Source organism: Adiantum capillus-veneris, chromosome 28 (assembly GCF_014529385.1).
Source record: "Adiantum capillus-veneris isolate H3 chromosome 28, ASM1452938v2, whole genome shotgun sequence".
In the NCBI taxonomy this organism is placed as follows: Eukaryota; Viridiplantae; Streptophyta; class Polypodiopsida; order Polypodiales; family Pteridaceae; genus Adiantum; species Adiantum capillus-veneris.
This window is the reverse complement of record NC_140958.1, coordinates 48,901,715-48,923,426: the sequence shown is the minus strand read 5'-3', so window position 1 is coordinate 48,923,426 and position 21,712 is coordinate 48,901,715.

Below are 21,712 nucleotides of genomic sequence, written 5' to 3'. Positions count from 1 at the left end.
ATGAATAATCTGGTGCACACATGTCTCCAACTGTGTATTACCGACCAGAAGAACCCAAACAACCAGAACCATGGGGCATGATTGGGAATGTTGGAATACCAACAGTTATAAGTGCTTCTGATGAAGAGAGATACAATTTGGACGCAAGAACATTGATGTTCATAGCTCATGGAGGGTTAACAGGACAAAGACCATCCTATCCACAAAGGACGAATCAAATGGGACCAAGACCAGCACTAGGACCCTGTTACAAGTGCGGAGGTGACCATCTGATGAATGTTTGTCCACATACGGAAATCATTAGAATTAATGCTTATTGCACTGAGTGTGGGGTTACTCACTTCATTGAGGATTGTTCAAAGAATCCAAACAAAGTGCAAAAGACGACATTGAATATGCTAGAAACTATTCCTACCAGCAGTGGGTCTGAAAATGAAACTCTGATACCAACGCAAGTTGTTACTAGAGCTCAAGCTAAGAAAACCACTAGAGAACCTGAGAATGGAAAGTTAGCGACTGAAGTGGTTAGTCAAGGACCGTGGAGTCAGAGAAACACATGGAAAGCTAGAAAAGCCGCATGAAGTTGAGAAAAGAACGTGAAGACGCTATTCTAGTGAGGAACTAAAGCGAACTAAAGATAGATTAGAAAAACTTGAGAGTCAAAACGGGAAACGAGAGATGAGCCCGGAAAGAACGAAACAAAAGAGTATCAAAGAAACAACGAGCTTAAGCTCAGGGGGATCAGTGCTAGTCGACAAAGTACACGAACCATTGGACGCACTGATGAGAGCTTACGAAGCTAGGTTAAAGAACAACCAAACACAAGAACAGAGGTGGATGACATACCCAAACGCGGAATTGGAAAAGCAGAGACTTGAAATGTGCCAGAGAATGATCGAGACTGCACAAGCCTTATTAGAACCACCAAAAGAAACAATGAATTGTGGAACGGAAAACCCAATTCAGCAAGAGACTATCGTTTCACGGGTAGCTGAAAAGACTCCCAGTGCACAAAAGCCTGAAAATACACACAAGGATGACCGCATAGTATTGAACACAACCGATCAGGAGATAGAGAGTTTTCATCCAGTCATACAGAGGTCTTACGGAAGAGATGAGGATTACAATGAATTTTGGAAACAAGTGAGAGAGGCAAACTTTGCAAAAGCTAAGTTGCCAAGCTAATCAGACAAATTGGGAAAAGGACATCAGGAATCCTCCCATAGTGGAATTTGAGGCAGGATCTCAAGTGGACTTGGATCTGCAATCTTACTGGGGAGATGGGGGCTCTGTTAGAACAATGGAGAGCAAACCTCACTCACTGAATACCTTACCTTCATACTTAGGAGAGTATGAAGCAAAATCCGAGACTAGAGCACTTCCCTCACGAAGAATCTCATCAGAAAAAGTCATGGACTTGCAAGGATTGATAGAGATCTTGTCAACACCAGTGACATGCACTATCACTCTAGCTGAGCTTTTGAGGCTAAGACCACATATGTGGACCACTGTAGGGAAATGCTTGGAGAAATTTGGGATAAAAGACCCAACATCGAGACTGCAAGAGGGTATACAAGAGCTGAGTAAACCACAAAAGAACGCTAAGCCTGTACCCTTAAACAAGGTCGGAGAGTATTGCGAAGGTGAAGAGGGGAATACAACCTTACCAGTTGAATTCCAAGGAGTGAACACGATGGCAATACTAGACAGCGGATCTGGGGTAGCCATTGCTACAAAAGAAATCTGGAAAAAATGGGGAAAACCAGCAATAAGGAAGACTAGGTTGAAACTCCAATTAGCAGATGGACACATGGAGAAACCTATGGGGTTATTAGAGAAAGTCGTAGTGACTTCTTGCGGCATTGAATACGAACATACTTTTGCTATTGTCGATTTTGGCAAGGAGAATAACTATGATATCATATTGGGAAGACCATTCATGAGACAGTTGAAAATGGTCCAAGATTGGGGCTACGATCACATATACCTGAGAAATATGGAAACCACTACACGTGTGAACCTGAGAGACCATAGCTACAAAGATGTGAACCAAACACCGGTAGAGGAGTTTGATTCAGCTACTTTGGCGGGATCCGAATTTCCAGCTTGGTTAGGTAAGCCAAAGGAGTTATGGATGTGTGGAGCCTCGAAATGTGGAAGTCTGAGGCGAGAAGAATATGTTTTAGAAAGGGCTATCGAAGACGAAACTTATATAGGAGAACCCTTTCCAGAGGACACACTTGAACCATTAGAATGGACACACATTCTAGAAACCCTAGATGTTTGTGCAATTCCGGATGGTCCCACAACGAAATTTTGTGACAAGGACGGGTACGACGTGGTTCCGTACTTCATGTTGAGAACTGTACTGGAAAAAGAAACTGAAAAGAACGATTCACTGGAAAAGGAAGATGAAGAGGAGGTGTTTCACGACATTCCCGATCATCCTGAGTGGGGAAATGAAGCAGACAACGAGTCAACGGACAATTCAAGTGGAAACGAAGAAACTATAACGGATGTCCGATTTTATGATTTTCCGAACCAAACTGAACAACTCCAGAAATGCTATAGAGCAAAGAGAAAAACAAAGGGGGTTAGAACCAATCCGATGCCTAGAATAAGAGGAAAAAATCAATTCGTAATGCTAGTAAAGACGGAAGATTGTGTTAAGGACAAGATTTCTGGAAGAATGAGAAGCAATGATCAAAAGAGCTTACGAAAAGACAAAAGAGGCTCAAGAAATCAAGTTCAAAGGAATGGAACAAAAACAGAAACAGAAAAATCAGAAAAGAACAAGCGCAACAGAGAACACACGGATTCCAAGTTAGAACGTAGAAACAAGTACAGAGAGCTCAAGAAAACTCTGAAAGAAGTTTGGACGACAGAATTTGAGAGTGGAGAGGACGAAAACGCCAAAATCAAGGAAAACATGGATGTTCCCTCTCACTATAGGAAATTCACAATAGAGGACAGTAAGGTGGTATTAACCCAACCTATTCGAGAGAGAAGGGAGAACGAATCTAATGACGGACCGGAGGATGCAAAAAAAGTTGATTTAGCAGCTCCAGGTGAGACACCTAGACCGGTGTACATAGCCACAGATTTGTCTCCAGGAGAGGAAGAGAGACTTTTGAGTCTTCTCAGAGAGTATAGGGATGTGTTTGCATGGTCTTATAAGGACTTAAAGGGAGTTGACCCATCGATATGCCAACACACAATCCCACTGAAACAAGACGCAAAGCCTAACAGACAGAGACCATACACATATAATGATACATTTGCTAAGCGAATCAAAGAAGAGATAGATAAGCTAATGGAAGATGAATTCATATACGAGATTGAACACACCGATTGGGTATCTCCGATTGTGGTAGTACCCAAGAAGAACGGAAAACTCCGAGTGTGTGTCAACTTAAAGAAAGTGAATGCTGCAACAATCAGGGACAATTATCCCTTGCCGATAACTGATCATGTTCTAGAGCGTGTATCAGAGAAAACAGCATACTCCTTTCTTGATGGTTTTTCAGGATATAACCAGCTAGCCATAGCACTGGAAGATCAACATAAAACAGCTTTTGCAATGGAATGGGGAATTTATGTTTATCGGGTTATGCCTTTTGGTCTAACCAATGCTCCCGCAACCTTCCAGAGGCTGATGACGCATGCTTTCAAAGAATACTTAAGGTTGTTTCTAGAAATATACATGGATGACTTATGTGTACATTCTCTTCTGAGAGATGAGCATCTAGAACACCTAAAAAAGTATTTGAGAAATGTAGTACATATCGCATTTGTCTCAATCCTGAGAAATGTGTGTTTATGGTCCGACAGGGCAGAATTCTAGGACATATTGTCTCACAAAACGGAATATCCACGGATTTAGAGAAGATAAAAGTTATAGTGGATATTCCGAGACCAACCAATGCGAAACAAGTACAGAGCTTTATGGGACATTTCGGATATTATAGACGATTCATTTACATGTACGCTATAATAGGCCAACCACTTTACAGGCTAATAGTGAACTTTGAATGGACAGAGGAGTGTGAGGAATCGTTCAAGAAATTGAAAGAGGCACTCATTACTGCTCCAGTCTTGAAATCACCAGATTGGGAGAAGATATTCCATGTGCATATAGATGCTTTGGCATATGCAATAGGATGCATTCTGGCTCAGCCAGAAGAAGGAAACATGGATTTTCCTATCTGTTACGCCAGTCGACAGCTCAACAATGTAGAGAAGAATTACACCACAACAGAGCGAGAAGGATTAGGAATGATATATGCTGTGAAGAAATTTCGGCATTATCTTCCAGCCAACAAGTTTGTGTTTTTTACGGATCACCAAGCCTTGCTCTACCTAGTGAATAAACCATGCAATACCGGGAGAATAGTGAGATGGTTCATTATCTTACTGGAATTCGACTTCACGGTAGTAGTAAAGAAAGGAAAAACACATCTTAGAGCTGATCATCTTTCGCGATTGACGAATGGAGAAGACCCTATAGGAGTAGATGACGACATGCCAGACGCGTACTTGTTCAACATAGAAATGATACCGAAGTGGTCTCAAAATGTCGTTAGCCTATTAACCTATGGAGGAGAGTTTGATAAAGAGAATACAACCAGAAACATATTGCTATTCAGCAATCCAAGAATCTTCAATTGGTTGCAGAAGGTTGTATCAATTGGGAAATGATCATGTTTTACGACTATGCATCAATCCTGAGGAATATAATATATATCTGCGCGAAGCACATGTTCAGGAATGTGCATTTCATTGTTCAAGAAGGAACACATATAGGAATTTGTTACAATTGGGAGTCTATTGGCCAGGAATGAAAGAAAGCGTACATGAATATGTCACTGTATGTATTGTATGTTCATCAAAACCGCCAGCAGAGTATTCGACATTATATCAGATAATGATCGCTCCAGAATGGAGTCAGTATATTGTTGAATATCTCACAAATAGAACTTTCCCAGAAGGAACGTCAAAAGCTCGTCAGAAATCTGTAGAGACAGAAGCTAGAGATTACGCTTTAATAGGAGATCAACTCTATAAGAGAGGTAAAGACAACCAGCTTAGGATTTGCGCATCAGAGTCTGAGTATGTGATAATACTAGAGCAAGCTCATGGAGGAGTAGGTGGAGGCCATTTCTCAGGTGATAAGACAGCAAAACTTGTCTTAGCCGCAGGAATATGGTGGCCAACATTACATATGGACGCTGAGGAATACGTTAAACGGTGCGATGACTGTCAGCGGACCAAAGTACCACTTAAAAGAGATGATATGCCGCTTAGACCAATGATGGGGGCAAGAGCTTTTGCAAAATGGGGGATTGATTATGTCGGACCCATTTCACCTCCTGCATATAAGACTCATGCACAATACATCGTTGTGGCTACAGACTATCTAACAAAGTGGGTCGAAGCAAAGGCAACTCAAAAAGCAGATGCCAGGACCACGGCACAATTTCTATATGAATACGTCTTTGTACGATATGGATTGCCAATAGAAATTGTGAGTGATCGAGGCACACATTTTATAAATGAAGTGATAGAGATCCTTCTAGATGAATTCATGGTAATCCATAGGAAATCAGATCATCCACATTTTATGAAGTGATCCACACATTTTATGAAGTGATAGATCCTTCTAGATGAATTCATCCATAGGAAATCATCCACAAGCAAACGGACAAGCTGAAGCAACAAACAAAACCATATGCACGGTCCTCACGAAGATTGTATCTGAGTCGAGAACTGACTGGGACCAGAAGTTGCATTCAACATTATGGGCATATAGGGTAGCATATAAAACATCAATAGGAACGACCCCATATAACATGGTTTTTGGGCTAAATGCTATCTTACCAATAGAATTCTTGATTTCAACCTTAAGGGTGGCTAAGGATCTAGAGTGGACAGGGCACGAGCTTTCTGATAGAATAGATGACCTGGAAAAGCTAGACGAGCTTCGCCTAAAAGCAGTAGCTTCTATCTACGCTCAAAAAAGGCGACAAAAAGAATTTTTTGATAAGCATGTGCGGACTAAAGAGTTTAAGGTTGGGGACTATGTCCTAGTTTACACTCTGAAACAGCATGCTAAGAAGCTTAAAAAGCGAGGGATGGGACCTCTGGTGATTAAAGATCTATCACCAAGTGGAGCCGTCAAGCTTGCTACATTAGACGGAGAAGAAATGCCCAATTGGATTAGTGGATGCAGAGTGAAAAAGTATCTTTTGCCGCTAACCCAAGACATGCTTCTCAAAATACATCAAGAAAAGCTGCGTGTCCAAAAAAGAAAATGATTTTGGAGGAAGCGCAAGCCGAGGCGAAGGAAAGAATGGAGAAAAGAAGACTACTACGTCAGAAACAGCGCAATGAAGGAGCAATACGAATAAACGCAGTCAGTATAACAGAAATGGATAATGACAAAGAAGAACCCATCATTGAATGCAAAGTAGGAACCAACCAAATCAAAGCCAGAGCACTATTGGATTCAGGAGCTCAAACTAACCTACTTTCACTCAGTTTGTATAGACAATTGACAAATGACACTAAACTACAAACTGCCAAGCAAGAGTTAAAGAGTTACTCTGAGAATTCAATCAAAACTGTCGGATGCACAGTTTTACATATACAGATTAACCAGTATGTGTATCCTCATATGTTTTACGTGGTTGAAGACCAAGCTACACAACATCCATTATTGCTAGGACAACCATGGCAGAAGCAATACAATGCAATGATTGACTGGAGTTCTAAATCAGTGCTTATCAAATACGAAGGTGAAAGTCAATCAGTTAAGTTCACCAAAGGAGAAGAGCCAACTCCAAAGGACGAATCCAAAGACAAAGGTAAACAACAACCAGAGAAAAAGAAGAAGCAATGGCAACCAAAAGTTTCTATACAACCGGATTACTCTTCGACGAGGAATTCTCAACAGTGGATAAGGAAGACAAGCAATAATATAACAGCTCAACCTTGGGAAAAAACGGAGTCAAAGTTGGTATGGAGACCAAAAAAGGTTGTGCCAGAGAACACAAAGGTGGAAAACAGAGTCTTCAATACCAGACAACAGAGTGATTCCAGACAATCAAGGACAGTGAAACAGATCTGGATTCCAAAGAAGTTCATGACGGCACAAAGCTATAGCAAGCAAATTTGGATCCCAAAGATTTGTAAACAGGAACTCCCTTCAATACAATCAACGAAAACTCCTAGGTATTTCAAGTCGAGGAAATCAACACAAAGAACAAAGCAGGTTTGGGTCGCAAAGAGTTTGTGGCAAGCACTAGTGAAGCGGAAGCAGATTTGGATTGTAAAAAAGAACAACAAAGTAAAGAAGAATCCATCTACTGATTCTACTACCGAAATGCCAAAACCAACCCAAAACCCGACCACCAATCCTTCAATCAAACAAAGAGCAGCTTTATTGGAAAGACTGTTGTATCATGGCTCTACAATTGCATTGGGAACTTATGAACAAAACAACTACAATGCTTCGCCCACAGACACTTCATAGTCGTCCGGGAGGACTCAGACTAGGAGGGGGGGGGGGGGTATACAGGTATACAGGAGTTACAAAGCAGCTACAAGCGCCAAAAACAAAGAAAAACAAAAATTATATTACAAGGGCAGTGTCTTACATGATTTTGCAATTTTTATGTTTGATTGCGGATATTGATAATATTTATGCCCTTATATACCTTGTTTTGCAACAAGAAGAGATCAAATGATGAATTTGGGTCTCTAGACGTGTAAATATCACTAAATAAGAGTGTTTTTGGAGCTAAAAAGTGGAAAAAAGTGGTAATCCAAGTCCAAAAATCACAAATAATTGTATATTCATATACACAAAGTTACCAGCTATTTATTGTGTATGTTTGGAATTTTTTGGCTTCAATTTGCTATTTTCCTTTATTTTTTATGATTTTCTTGATAAAAGTAAAAGAAAAATAAAAAAAGCAGGTGAAACGAGATCAGAAAAAAGAAAAGAATAGATGGTGATGATCCTAATGACAAGGGCAACCCATGGTAAAAATTGAGTACAATTCGGGAAAAGTTGCGGAAAGTCCGAAATGACAGAATTTTGGCAAAGTGGACAGATCTCTCAGAAACAGGTCAAACGGAGTCCAAATTGAGAAATTTCAAATCCTAAAGTGCATTTCACGACGAGATAGGAGCACATGTCAAATTTGGTAACAAGTGATCCGGGAAGTCCGAAGTTAAGTATTTTTCACTTCACTTTCAAGCTCATTTCCACTATTACCTTCTTGGAGAGAGCAAAGAGCACACAGGAGCATCCAACCTTCTACAGCCTTCTACGACTGCTACGAGAGCTCAGAGGACACCAGACATGAGAGGTAGACTCGTTGCCATAAGCTTTTGATGCTTATCATTAACTTTTGTCGCGAAAACTGACCAAAACCAAGAAACAAGAGCAGACGGGGAATGCGGTAGAATGCTAGGTAGTGGCACAACCGCCTAATCAAACCTTGCAAGAACTTATAGGTGGGTTACCCTAGTATAGAAGATGGGTTTCTAACACTCAAAGCTCGAGAAAGAACGACTGGAAAAACCCTAGGTCAACAGAGCTTGCAAGAGGCAAACAGGAAAAAGTTGTCGAAACGACACAAAACTTCTCAGGAAGCTTAACAACATCGAGGGCAATGCAACCATGGAGTATCTCCAGGTTTGGACTACCAAAAGTAGGTCGGAACAACCGATTCGGCTGCGGACACACAAAGCGTCATTTTGGCATAACGGCTGAAATTGACGACCGAATGAAATGAAACTTCACAAGCAGCTTCAAATATACATGGATGACTTATGTTTGCAAGCAAAACCCAAAAGAAAGCTGATTCACTTACCGATGGTGAAAAAGACGCTTTCGGGCAACCAAAAGGAGAAAGATGGAGAACGGGAATCCAAAGTCAAGTTCAACCAAATAGATGGCTTCACAACATATCCAATGAGCTGGAAATGCAACTCTCGAGAAGAAAAGTTGAAGAAATTCAACTCCAAGGCAAAAAGACGACTTCAGAGACTGAAATGCCTATAAGGGGGCTTTTTAGCTAAACTAATGACTTTTTAAGTTGAAAACCAGTTAGCAGGGCTTAGGGCACTAGCACAAAGCATTCTTTGCACAAAAAGACCAACATTTCAAGAAAAGACATCATACACGTATGATGTTTCACAGCATGAATTTCACATCCATTTCAACATTTGAGTGCATAGCCTCATTCCACATGTTAATCACATCCTATGAACCAAGTATCATGAGAATTGGAGTTAGAAAACCCAAGGAAAACCAAAAAGACGCAAAGTAGGCCATAAATTTGATTTTTGGTCCTAATTTTGTCAAAATAACTCCAAACTCATTGAAACTTTGTAGGATTGTTGATTAACACATCTACAAGCTATCTGGAACCAAAAAGCACCATTTTGACACAAAAGACATCATACGCGTATTATGTCTATTTGCACTTACAGAGCCAAAACTGCTCATTTGTCATCATACATCCATTATATATACCTAATACATGCTACATATGAAATTTGGAACCATTTGGTCAAGAGGATCACCCCATTAGCCCAATTGAAGGAAAATCCTTCACCTAAAGCCTATTTTTGGCCCAAATCCAACATACTCAAGTCCAAACCAAGATTTGAGTAGATATAGTCCTTCACTAGTACATGGGGAGTCCACAGAACCAATCCCATGCAAAATTGACGAAAAAGACATCATACGTGTATGATGTCTCCAGAGCCATTTTTAGCCCAAAATCTATCCAAACTTCATAAATCCACTGAATAAGCCTATCTAAAGCCAAATCCAAGCTTATAGAGAAATTTGGTCCAAAAATACACTAAAGACATCATACGCGTATAATGTCTCACTATGTGATTTTGCCACCTCAGGGCTTCAACCACCAAACAGAAGTGATCTACATGCCATTTGAAAGTGAACCACCAAGTTTTATCCAATTTGGATCATAAAATCCAAATCACTTTCAAAATTTTGCCAAGAGCCGGAACTGGACTAAACTGTCCAAAACTTGACCAAATGGGATCCAAACTCAAATCCAAGCATATGATACTCATGTATACACTATCAGCTACAAGCACAACCAATATGAAGTCATTTTGACACAAAAGACATCATACGGGTATGATGTCTCCAGCATGATTTTGAGCCCATTTTGCATATTTTTTCACCTACCTTGCATCCTTAGGCCCTGAATAGCTCATGTTTCAATTTTCAAGTCATTTGGATAGTTAAAAGCTTCATTTCGGCTTTTAGTACTAAAAAGACGCTAACTTCTGAAATTGGAGTTACACGATCCATGGATTCCGCCAAGTTATCGGCAACGAAGAGAAAAAGACCAACAATCAAAGATGCTCTTGCAGAAGCGGAACCCTTTGACATTCCAGCAGAAACCCTCAAGCCAACCAAAACTTGGGTGGAGGAAGCAGTATTGGAGAAAGAGGGAATAAAGATCTACCAGGGGACTTTCAGAGACCCTCAAGGGCAAGCGGTGGATGTACCGATTATCCCACAGGAATTGGTAGATTATAGCAGGTCAGAAGACATCAGCACGTACCTGGAAAGGGCAGACTTGCACAGTTTCTTCACCTCAAGACCATCAGGTGTGGATACAAGAAGAGTGTATGAGTTGGCAACATCCATTCAGAAGGATGGGAAAGCCACATTGACAGCCATGGATGGAGAGAAAGTAGAAGTACAGATCACTCCACAGCTCATTGCAGACGCATTGAAGCTGCACAACAAAGGGAGCTCTGTCAGGGAAAGAAGGGAGGCCATAGAGGTCTATGGATCCAAGAAACAGAATGCAACCTATGGAGATATGGCGGACCAAAGAGCGGCAACCCTTTGCCGACTGTACAACCAGTTTCTCCATGTTTGCAGTAAAAGACCGCAAAAGTATACGACACCGCCCCATGCCATTGCGACCACCATCACATGGGCATTAAAGAGCAATATGCCAAAAGAGGTGAATTACGCTCAACACATCCACGAGCAAGTAATTGCCCTGCACAACGAGAAGCCAAAGTACATAGGAGGAGCGGAAATTCTGACAAGAATAGCTTATGAAGCTATTGGAGCTAGAGATCAATGGCCAAAGGTTCCCTCCCAGAATGAGTGGCTTAGAGAAGCCGACGAGGATGAAGAACAACCCGAAGTATCCAAGAGGGCGTCCACAAGAGCACGCCGGAAACTAGAAATAGTTTCAGAACCTGAAGAGGAGGTGGACGAGCCGCTTATGAAGAAAGTAAAGAAGAAGGTGGCTCCCAAGCAAACCAAAAGTCAAAAAGTGGCAAGAATGGAAAGACTAGTGGAGCAGTTTAGAGCAGAAAGAGCTCTAAAGGGTGACTTTGAAGAAAAGTGGGTGCCAGACCCCACCAAAGTCGGAACTAGCTCAGCCAGGCCACATGTTGATCAATACGATCAATATATTAAAGCTTATGAGGAGTCAGAGGCTATACTGGAGCAGCAACCTGTCGAGCCATACACTGAAGAGGAGGTACAACTTTTAAAAGCTGAGCTGAAAAAGGACGACAAGGGGAAAGGGAAAGTAGATGAGTCTACTAAATCTCAAGAGAAAGATGGGCAAGCCGACAAGGGGAAGCCAAGGAAGCTGAGGACAGATACCCCTCTATGACTAATGTACCAAGCCTGAAGAAGACAAAAAATATCATGGAAGAGACCACAATAGAGATGGACACAGATGATTTGGAAAAGCCGAAGGTCGAGACCAAAGAAAAGGAGATAGATCCAGTTCATCAAAAGAGAAATGATTATGAGGATCTGGTAGCGATAGGATACACTGAAGCAGAGGCCCTTGAGGCAGTTTATGGGATCACCCTACAAAAACAAGATGATCGGAGAGGGACGGAGGAAAAAACAAAGAGTACAAAAGAAAGTGAAGAGAAACTGGATGAATAGAACGTACTAGAAGAGTCGAAGCCAGTGGAGGTGGTGGCAGAAAGAGCTTTAGAGTTGACAGATGAAGATGAAAAAGACATGCACATGGTGCATGAACTGCTAGGCAAGATCAAAGAAAGATCCAGGGCAAAGGAAGTAGAGATTGAGACAGCCAAACAAAGGGAAGCAGAGTTGCAGAGGAAATTAGAGAATGCTATGACTGAATCTGAAAGTCATAAAGCATCACTCTATGACGCGGAAAACGAGAGAGACGGCTTGATACTCCAGCTAGCCGAGGCTTCAAGAGAGGTAACAAGTGCACAGGAAGCAAAGGAGCGGATAGAAGATGAGTTGGAGGCAGCCAAGGATGAGCTCATTGAGCTAAGGGAAAGATTCGAGCTCCAAGAAAGAAGAATCACTAGACTTAGGACTACCCCTAGAGCTAGCAGAGCAGGAACCGAACAAGAAGGAGTTATCATACCAGCTTTGGAAGACCAGGTCCGAAGCTTACAAAGAGAGCTGAGATGAGAGCAAGTGCAAAGGTTGCACATTGCGGAGGGATCATTGGCCTCAGAGGAGAGTCTCACATTAGAAAATCAAACACTACGGACAGAGAATGAGGCCCTCCGCAAACAACTCCAAGATCTACAAGAGCAACAAAGAAGAGAGACAGAGACACCACACGAAGAATCAGGTGGAGCAGCCATAGAGCTACCAGAAACTGGAGAGGCAACCACAATTGAAGATCCAGCCCCAGCTCACGAGGTGGCCTCGACTTCAGGAATCTCTGAAGAAGAAGAACAAAGGCTCCATGACCAAATAGAAAAGTCAGCAGAGGAGAGTGCCAAGGCGGAAATGGAATGGGAGAGGAGACTCCTCATCTCCATTAGACTTCAGGGATTAGACACAAAAGTGCTCCATGAAGAGTGGATGCAACCCAGCCTGCCTTTCCCTTTGATGAAATTTGAAGTGCTAAAGATGAAAAAGAGAATAGAGGAGGAGCAGTATGTCGCTCTTTACGAAGGCGACATCACAAAGGAGGAACAGTCAAAGAAGATAGTAGATTCACAACCTAGATGGAGGAAAGGTTGGCTGAACAAATACCCAGCCTACCTAATCTACTTGGTGGAGGCACCAAAGGAGATTCGGGAGAATGCAACCTTCTGCCCGGTGCCAAGAGTCAGAAACTGGAAAGAGCATGGCAAGATTGGAGAAAAGAAGCCAAATTGGCTTAATTATCCCAGGATGCCAGGACCAAAGACAGGAGAGAGAATAGGTAAAGCCTACATGGTGAAAACCCTAACGGGCACCATCAAGCTCTTTACTGGCTCTCCTAACCTTTCGTGTCAGATGCTCAAGAAAATCTGCAGGACTCTCTTAGCTTGCATTGAAGTGTTCGCGCCAGATAAAGCCACGACCTCGAGTCTACTATCGACGGCCGACACAGTGACTGATATGATATATGATCTTTCATTGCAGCCTTCTCCAAAAGTGTTACACCTCCTATACCAAAGGATTATGTTTTTGCCTAGCTTCCACATGCAAACATTTGAAGAAGCTTTCTACACCGGCTTTTTCACCCACGAAAGCAAAATATTCGGCCCAACCTTGACCATCGGCAACCTACGATACGAATCACATTTGCAGATGCTCAAGACGACAGGACTTTATTGACCAAGCATAAAAGTCATGTCAGGGACGACATGAACGCGGAGGGGGGGAGTGTTGAGCCAGTAGAGGATCACACCCACATTTTTGCTCACACTCATCATTTTTGTAACCATTGATTGTAATAAATGTCTTTCCGACATTGATTTTGATTGGAGCCATTCATTAAGTAACGGGACTCAATTGAGTTTCCAGCTTGTAATTCCGAAGTAATTTCACTTGCTGATGTAATTAGTTAGAGATGTTCTCACCTCCAAGGCTGAGGTATATAAGCCAAAGTTTTGTAACCTAAAAAAAAATGAGTTTTTATTTAATCAAAGGGAGTTTTGGAGCGCCGTGACTGTGTTTGAGAGAGAGAGAGAGAGAGAGAGAGTCTTATCTACTTGCTACACGAGCTACGGAGCCGCCATTGGAGAAGCGACACCGCCATTGTGTTAGCAACAGCGAGAGCTACGCACAGATACCAAGAGTGCGCGCTATCGGCTTCTATGTGTGGTAAGTTCCTACGAGCTTCGGTGTGAGTTTTCTTCCAACTCGTGTGTCAGAATGGAGCGTGCAGCATATCTATAGAACCACAACGAGTAGAGCTACGCATTAGTACCATCGGGGTCAAGTTTCCGTCACCTGTATTTTTCGGCCTGTCTTCATACGCGTTTACCGCACGGAGTGATTATAGGTTGATTTTGCAGTTCAAGTCTTTAGGGTGCTATTCTTACCTAGTGTGTAGACTTCCCCTTGAGTTTGAGATCGATTCAATGATTCTAGATCCGGTTTCGTATAGCATTCGTTCGTAGTACGGATTTCAGTCACTTGCGTATTTTAGAACTTAGATTTGATTTCCTTAGTAGTGATTGTCATTAGAAGGTCGAGTAGGTGATTTGACACCCACCTAGTTGTTTCCATGCGCTTGCGGGTCAAGCTCCGTCCTCGTCTGACAAATTCTGTTGTTGGTTGAGTTCTCGCTATTTAGCTTCCGCTAGCGGCGTAACCGCCTTAACAGTTATAGTTGACGTTATGGTTGTACAATGATGGTATGGCAATCATGTGATGTTATGGTTTTGCTATGATGGTATAGCAATCATGTTACGGTTACGGTTATAGTTACGGTTATGGCTATGGTTGTGCAATGATGGTATGGATGTTATGGTGTTATGGTATGACAAGCAAGTTATGGTAATGGTTATGGTATGGCAAACAGGTTATATTTATGGTTTTACAGTTTTTGACTCATATTGTAATTATGGTTATAAAATTTTTATGCCCTTATGCAATGATCAAGCTTTTGATTTTGTGGTTATGTTATTCTTACATTTTTACTAATTGCCATAGGTGGAGTGTGATTGCTTGTGCACTCTTCCTTTGGGCAGAGAGGACTGTTTTCTTTTATTGCAGTATATGCAGCATCAGCTCCAAGCCTTCTTTGCCCAAAAACATTTTGCAGGTTTGGCAGTCGGTACAAAATATGGTATGAACGTCAGTACAATCTTCGAAATCAGTGTCGGAATATGCTATAGAAATACCAATGCTTATTTCATAGTTCATTTCGACGGTCATTATGAAGCTTGTTCCGACGTTTCGTATACTGATGGTCATACCAACGTTACGAAACCGGCATCTCTTCCGAGGCCTATTTTAGTGCTTTAAAAAAAAAACTAACTTTATTTTGTCGGTACCTTTCTCGATTTTTGCGTGACGTGTTGTAGTGGCAGCAGATAGGTTTAGGTCAAATACTCTTATTTTTACCTCATGATTGATGTATGCTTGGATAAATGAAATTCTACAACCTCATATACTAGGAAATTTCAACTTTCTGTACATTTGAATATAGAAAGATAGTGTATTAGATCACCTGAGTATTTGATATATTCTCTCAAAACAATTTTCTAGCATATGGAATTTGTGCAATTAATGGGTGGTACGACTATTGAAATTCAACTTATAGCTTCTATCATGCACTAACCAAAAGGTTGTGCCACCAATTTCTTTGAACCATCCAATAATCTTCTTCACCTCATGATCCAATGTGATATTGATGTGATGCATGTCCGATTGATCTGATGAGTGGACTTCATCTCCACTTAACCACCTAGTAGACATACCTCTATGTACAAACTTTATAGTACTAGCCTAATTATGCTCACCTATCATCGATCATTGAGGCACAAAATTGAACCCCTTCCTAGGAAACTAGTAATGTTAAGAAGGACCCCCTCCCCGCCTCCTACGGCCCCCAATTATGGATATTCCCTTTGTGATAGCTTCTGAGTGTGATTAAGAGATTTTCTAAAACAAAAATTCATAGAGTTTCTTTTGTAGCCACGCTCTCATGCTAGTTTTATCATTATTATTTAAAAATTACATAGGGTTTCTTTTGTAACCATGCTCTTATACTAGTTTTATCATTAATCTTTTTAAATTTCATAGGGTTTCCTTTGTCCACACCCTCTCAAGCTAGTTTTCATCTCAAAAGCAAGTACCATCTATTCAGTGTAGTGTTCCCACACAATTTGAGGCTTTGAATCTAAACTTGTGTTCGTTGTATCTCAATTATAGACTCGCACAAACCCAAAGCTTTGAATATCCATAAGGTGCACAAAACTCGCACATCCACATCAGAATTGGAAAGAATTTAAAAACGAGGATAGATGCCACCACTTGTCCACTTGATCATATTTAATACACTAAAATATGATAATAGCCCTGCCTTGTCTGTAACAGAATATCGCTATAACATTGACTATATCAAAATTAAATTAACAATAGTGAGCATTTCCTTAAGAGAATTCTTAAAGAGCATAATGAGAGCACTTGATTAAAGGTAGCAAAATGAACATTATACCTAGTTATCTTGGCATGAACAATACTTGTAAGAGAAAGAGAGAGAGAGAGAGAGAGAGAGAGAGAGAGAGAGAGAGAGAGTTAGAGAAATTGACAATAGTTGAAGATGGGATTTACTTGAAGCCGGTCCCCCCTCCAAAAGGGTTTTGTATTATAGATTCTCCCATAAAGAGAGACTTGGTACAATACATGCTTTGTGTTCCTTGAGACCTTGTTGATGCATGAAGATGGTAAACTACATGCACCAAATTTTTGCCCGTTACTACCTTGAAAAATCATTAACTTGTCCTCGACCTCAATCCCAAGACCTCAAACATCTTCAAAGGTGGAGAGAGATAGCAGGGAGTGAGGGAAAGGAATAGGAAAAAGAAGTAGCATACAAGAAAGAAGTACTTTCCTCACCATAGATTACTCTTGGATCTTAGCTTCGCATAGTAATATAGATGGTAGAGAAGATGAGCATGCCATTGAAGCTTGACTCTTGGTTAGATTTGCATCCCATAGCCAAGAGGTGTTGGTGTAGGCTCTCTACTTTTCAAACTTAGAGAAGGAGATGGAGTTCTTGCTCAACACAATGAGAGAGAGTGTGAGTGTCATGTGAGAATAAGCCAAAATGAGTCCCCTCCTTGCCTAGGTAGACCCCTCTCTCTCTTTACTCATGCTTGATCACTATTGGCCCTTGCCAAGCTTGGCCAATCACAAGCTATGATCATTTCAAGCAATAGAGATAGCATTTGGACACGTTTCCTTCTTTTCCCTTTTGAGAGAGAGGGCTTAGTAATTAATTAAATGCATCTAAATTCTCATTGGACCTCCCTAAAGACCATCCAATAGGATTCATGCACACCATGAGTACAACATGGGTAGCTGCTTGACATGTGTCCTTATTGCCTCTTAAGTCTTGGGCTTGCCTTGAGTGTGTGTGTGTGTGTGTGTGTGTGTGTGTGTGTGTGTGTGTGTGTGTGTGTGTGTGTGTGTGTGTGTGTGTGTGTGTGTGTGTGTGTGTGTGTGTGTGTGTAGATATGTTTTCCGATGCCTCTTTCGATGTTTAATCATGTGTGTGCATCAGTGCCTATACCGATGAAACCCACATAGAACCAAATACGTGGGTCTTTCCTTGCGCATTTCTCTAATTTCTGCGCCTCTTATCTTGGTCTCCTCCTCCTCACCTACTGCAGATCTAGTGCCCAACTACTTGCCGGAGCTGAGAATGTTTCTTGTTGACTACTCCTTAGCATGAAGGTGAGATTCTTTTCAAGTTTGCTTGTAGGTTTAGGGTCTAGGGTTTAACATAATGTGTGTGTGTGTGTGTGTGTGTGTGTGCGCGCGCGCATTTTTGCATGTTTAAAGACGTTTACAAGACCCTTTCTTGCTCAAATAGGCCGCATGCGAGTGCTCGAAAGTTTTATGCATATTAAATTACTTTAAAATTATATTGTATATTTACAAAATAAAAATTAGGATTTCAATGCTTAAATTTTTATGCAATTTTTGTTTAGAAATTATGCTTTGAAAAAAAATTGTTTTGAAATTATGGTTTGGGGTAATTTTGATTTGAAATTCTGCTACGGAGAAATTTTGTTTGCTTTCAGGAAAATTTGTTTCAAAATTATGCTATGGAAAAATTTTGTTTTGAAATTATGTTTTGAAGAAATTTTGTTTTCAAATTATGCTACCATCTCATCATCATCATGTGATTGGTGAGGTTTAGGTTATAGGTTTCGGTAGGGTGTAGTTTAGGTTATAGGTTATGTTAGGGTATAGGTTATATGTTAAATTTTAAGTTATACGTTAGGTTAGGTTAGGTTAGGTTAGGTTAGATTAGGTTTAGGTTATAGGTTAGGTTAGCTTATAGGTTAGGTTATAGACTAGGTTAGGTTAGGTTATAGGTTAATTAGGTTAGGTTAGCTTATAGGTTAGGTTAGATTAGCTGATTAGGTTCTAGGTTAGGTTTAGGTTATAGGTTAGGTTATAGGTTATAGACTAGGTTAGGTTATAGGTCAGGTTTAGGCAACATATTAGGTTATAGGTTAGGCTAATTAGGTTAGGTTATAGGTTGTACATAAAAGGTTAGGTTAGGTTATAGCTTAAGTTAACTAATGTTTAGGTTATAGGTTTGATTCAAAAAAAATATGATGCTTCCAATTGAAACATTGGCGGCCCATAACCATGATGTCATTAGCTTACAAAATTATTGCCAAGTCAATTGCCCTAAGACTCTATCCCACTATGGATAAGGGTATCACTCCTCACCAACAAGGTTTCATTAAAGGAAGATCTATTTAAGATAACACCTTGACAGCAATGGTTGGATTAAAATACACACCATTCACCATGCAAGAGTGTGTCAGTTATAGGTTAGGTTATAATTAGCGATGTGAGTGGGATGGAAACACACACAACACCTCTATAATCACTCGGCACACACTCTTGGGATAATACACACACACACTACGGGGCACCACTCAGCTTACAGAATCCACCCGGTTGAGACAGGGAACACACCGATGGAGTGAGAGGAGAGAGACTATCCATCTGCCACTCAACAGGCACACACACACACATATACACAACATATGGATGAGATATGCCAGATATAATTTGAGCAGAGGCTTCACTCACAGGGGAAACTTACACAACCAAAACAGTAGGAAAACAATGAGAAATTTGGCAAAATGGACAGCACCATTGTGTTCGGAACGGCCTAAAGTCCCAGTCTACAATTTCAAAGTGCTCAAATCCGAGCTCGGATAAGCAGTTTATGGCCAAAACAGGCTCCAAAAATAGCAAAAACTAAGTTACAATTGTTCCCTCTTCTCTCCACGTTTTTTCTGATTTTTTCTCAGGTTTTTCAATGTCCACACTTCACTTTATTCCTTGGGCACCTTTGGCCTTTTGATTGACCTCAAACGGACCCCAAACAGGCCAAAATCCTTCTACATCCATCCGCAACCTAGCACTCAAATTTTCTCATTAATGCATCCCACAATCACGTACGTGCTGGCCCCCAAATATAGTTCTCATGATGACCTTTTTTGCATAATTCATCACAAGAAAACACTCCTGTTGTGTCCTCACTTATCCACACGCAAGTCTTGATCTCATCGTCCTCTTGACGCCACTGTATGTCACTTGACGCACCTGATTACCTCATGGCGTGCGCCCGTTGATAGCTTCCTCAAGAATTTTTATGCTCGATCAAACCCTCATTATTATAGAAAAACACAATGATACTGCTCACAATGAAAATCAATGTACTAGGTACACGCTGTCCTACTTGTACACATATGGGCCCCACGTAACCACCTGGCTCTGGAAAATAGGCAATTCTTTATTCGATGCACCATGCATGTGTATGTACATATGCACAATCACTTCTTCCAAAAAACTCCTAACATAATTTGCCCATCCCCTAGCCTGCTCCATCATTCGTGATTAGCAGCAGGAAAAAGAGATATGAGACTCATCGCATCACAGGTCTCCTCATCCGTCACAGACATTACTTGTTCTGCAGAAAACTCATCTTGCTCCACCACCATTAATCTAGCATGATATAGTTTAAGACGCAATCCGTTTATCCTTGTCTTATGTAGAATCCCATCCAGGTTAGCTAGCTGATATGTACCATTCGGAAAACACTCCACTACCTTGAAAGGTCCTTCCCACTTAATTTGAAACTTCTTTTGGAATGTCTTGTCCAGCTTACTCTTGTAGCACAAAACCACGTCATGTTTCTTGATACCCTTACTTATGACATTTTCATTTATCTTTGCTAAATCCTTATCATGTATCTGTCCATAATGGTTCAATGCGGTCCATCACTGGACTGCCCAAGCAACTTCTTTAACATCTTGACTGTAGGCAACTCGACTTCCACAGGCAATAGTGCTTCCTTTCCATATACCAAATGAAATGGAGTAAACCATGTACTTGTCTTCACCGAAGTATGGTAAGCCCATAATGCACTAGGCAATTCCAAATCCCAATTCTTTCCTTGGTGCTCTCTCACTTTACAAAGAATTTGTACCAACTCACCATTGAATCTTTCATTTAAGCCATTACATTGTGGATAATAAGGAATGGTATGCTCGTGCCTAATCTTCATCTTCGCGCATAAAAAGTCTAATAGTTTAGCTCTAAATCTTTGCCCTTTATCCGAAAGTAGCTCCAATGTCACCCCAACTTGCAACATATTTCATCGTACACAAATTTTTCCACATCCTTTGTTGTGATTTGTTTACTACTATAGCCTCTGCCCATCTACAGAGATAGTCCACCGCAGTCAAAAATATAGCTTTTGCCTCTGCTTGTGATAGATAACAGGACTATTGCATCAATTTCCCATTTTTCAAACATACCAAACGTCATAATGATTTTTTGTAGCTCTGGCTTCAACACTCTCTTCTCAAATGCTTGACATCTATTGCAAGACCTACACCAATGGTGAACATCCTTGTGCAAACTAGGCCATGCATGGGCCCCTCTTGCAAGATCTTATGCAAGGTGATCTTTAGAGCAAAATATCCGCCACATGTGCCATCATGGTTCTCTTCCAACACTCTATAAAGCACCTCCCACCAAGGTACATGTCTCAACATGAGATCAGCCCCTTTCATGTACAAGACATAACCAATCAATTTGTACCTAGATGCTCTATGCACAAAACCATACTTCTTAGACTTCTGAATGTCCTTCGGAATGATTCCTGTTAGAAAAAACTCCTCTTCTTAAGCCAAACTTTCCCGGCCATGATAAAGAGGTAAAATTGGTCCTTCTTAACTCGTAGCGTTAAGAACGACCCCCCCCCCCCCCCCCCCCCCCCCCCCCCCCCCCCCCGGCCCCCAATTATGGTACACCCTTTGTGATAGCTTTCGAGTGTGATTAAGAGAATTTTTTAAAGAAAAATTCATAGAGTTTCTTTTGTAGCCACGCTCTCATGCTAGATTTATCATTATTATTTTAAAATTACATAGGGTTTCTTTTTTAGCCATGCTTTTATACTAGTTTTATCATTAATCTTTTTAAATTTCATAGGGTTTCCTTTGTACACACCCTCTCAAGCTAGTTTTCATCTCAAAAGCAAGTACCATCTATTTAGTATAGTGTTATCACACAATTTGAGGCTTTGAAATCTAAACTTGTCTTTGTTGTATCTCAATTATAGACTCACACAAACCCAAATCTTTGAATATCCATAAGGTGCACAAAACTTGCACATCCACATTAGAACTGGAAAGAATTTAAAAACGA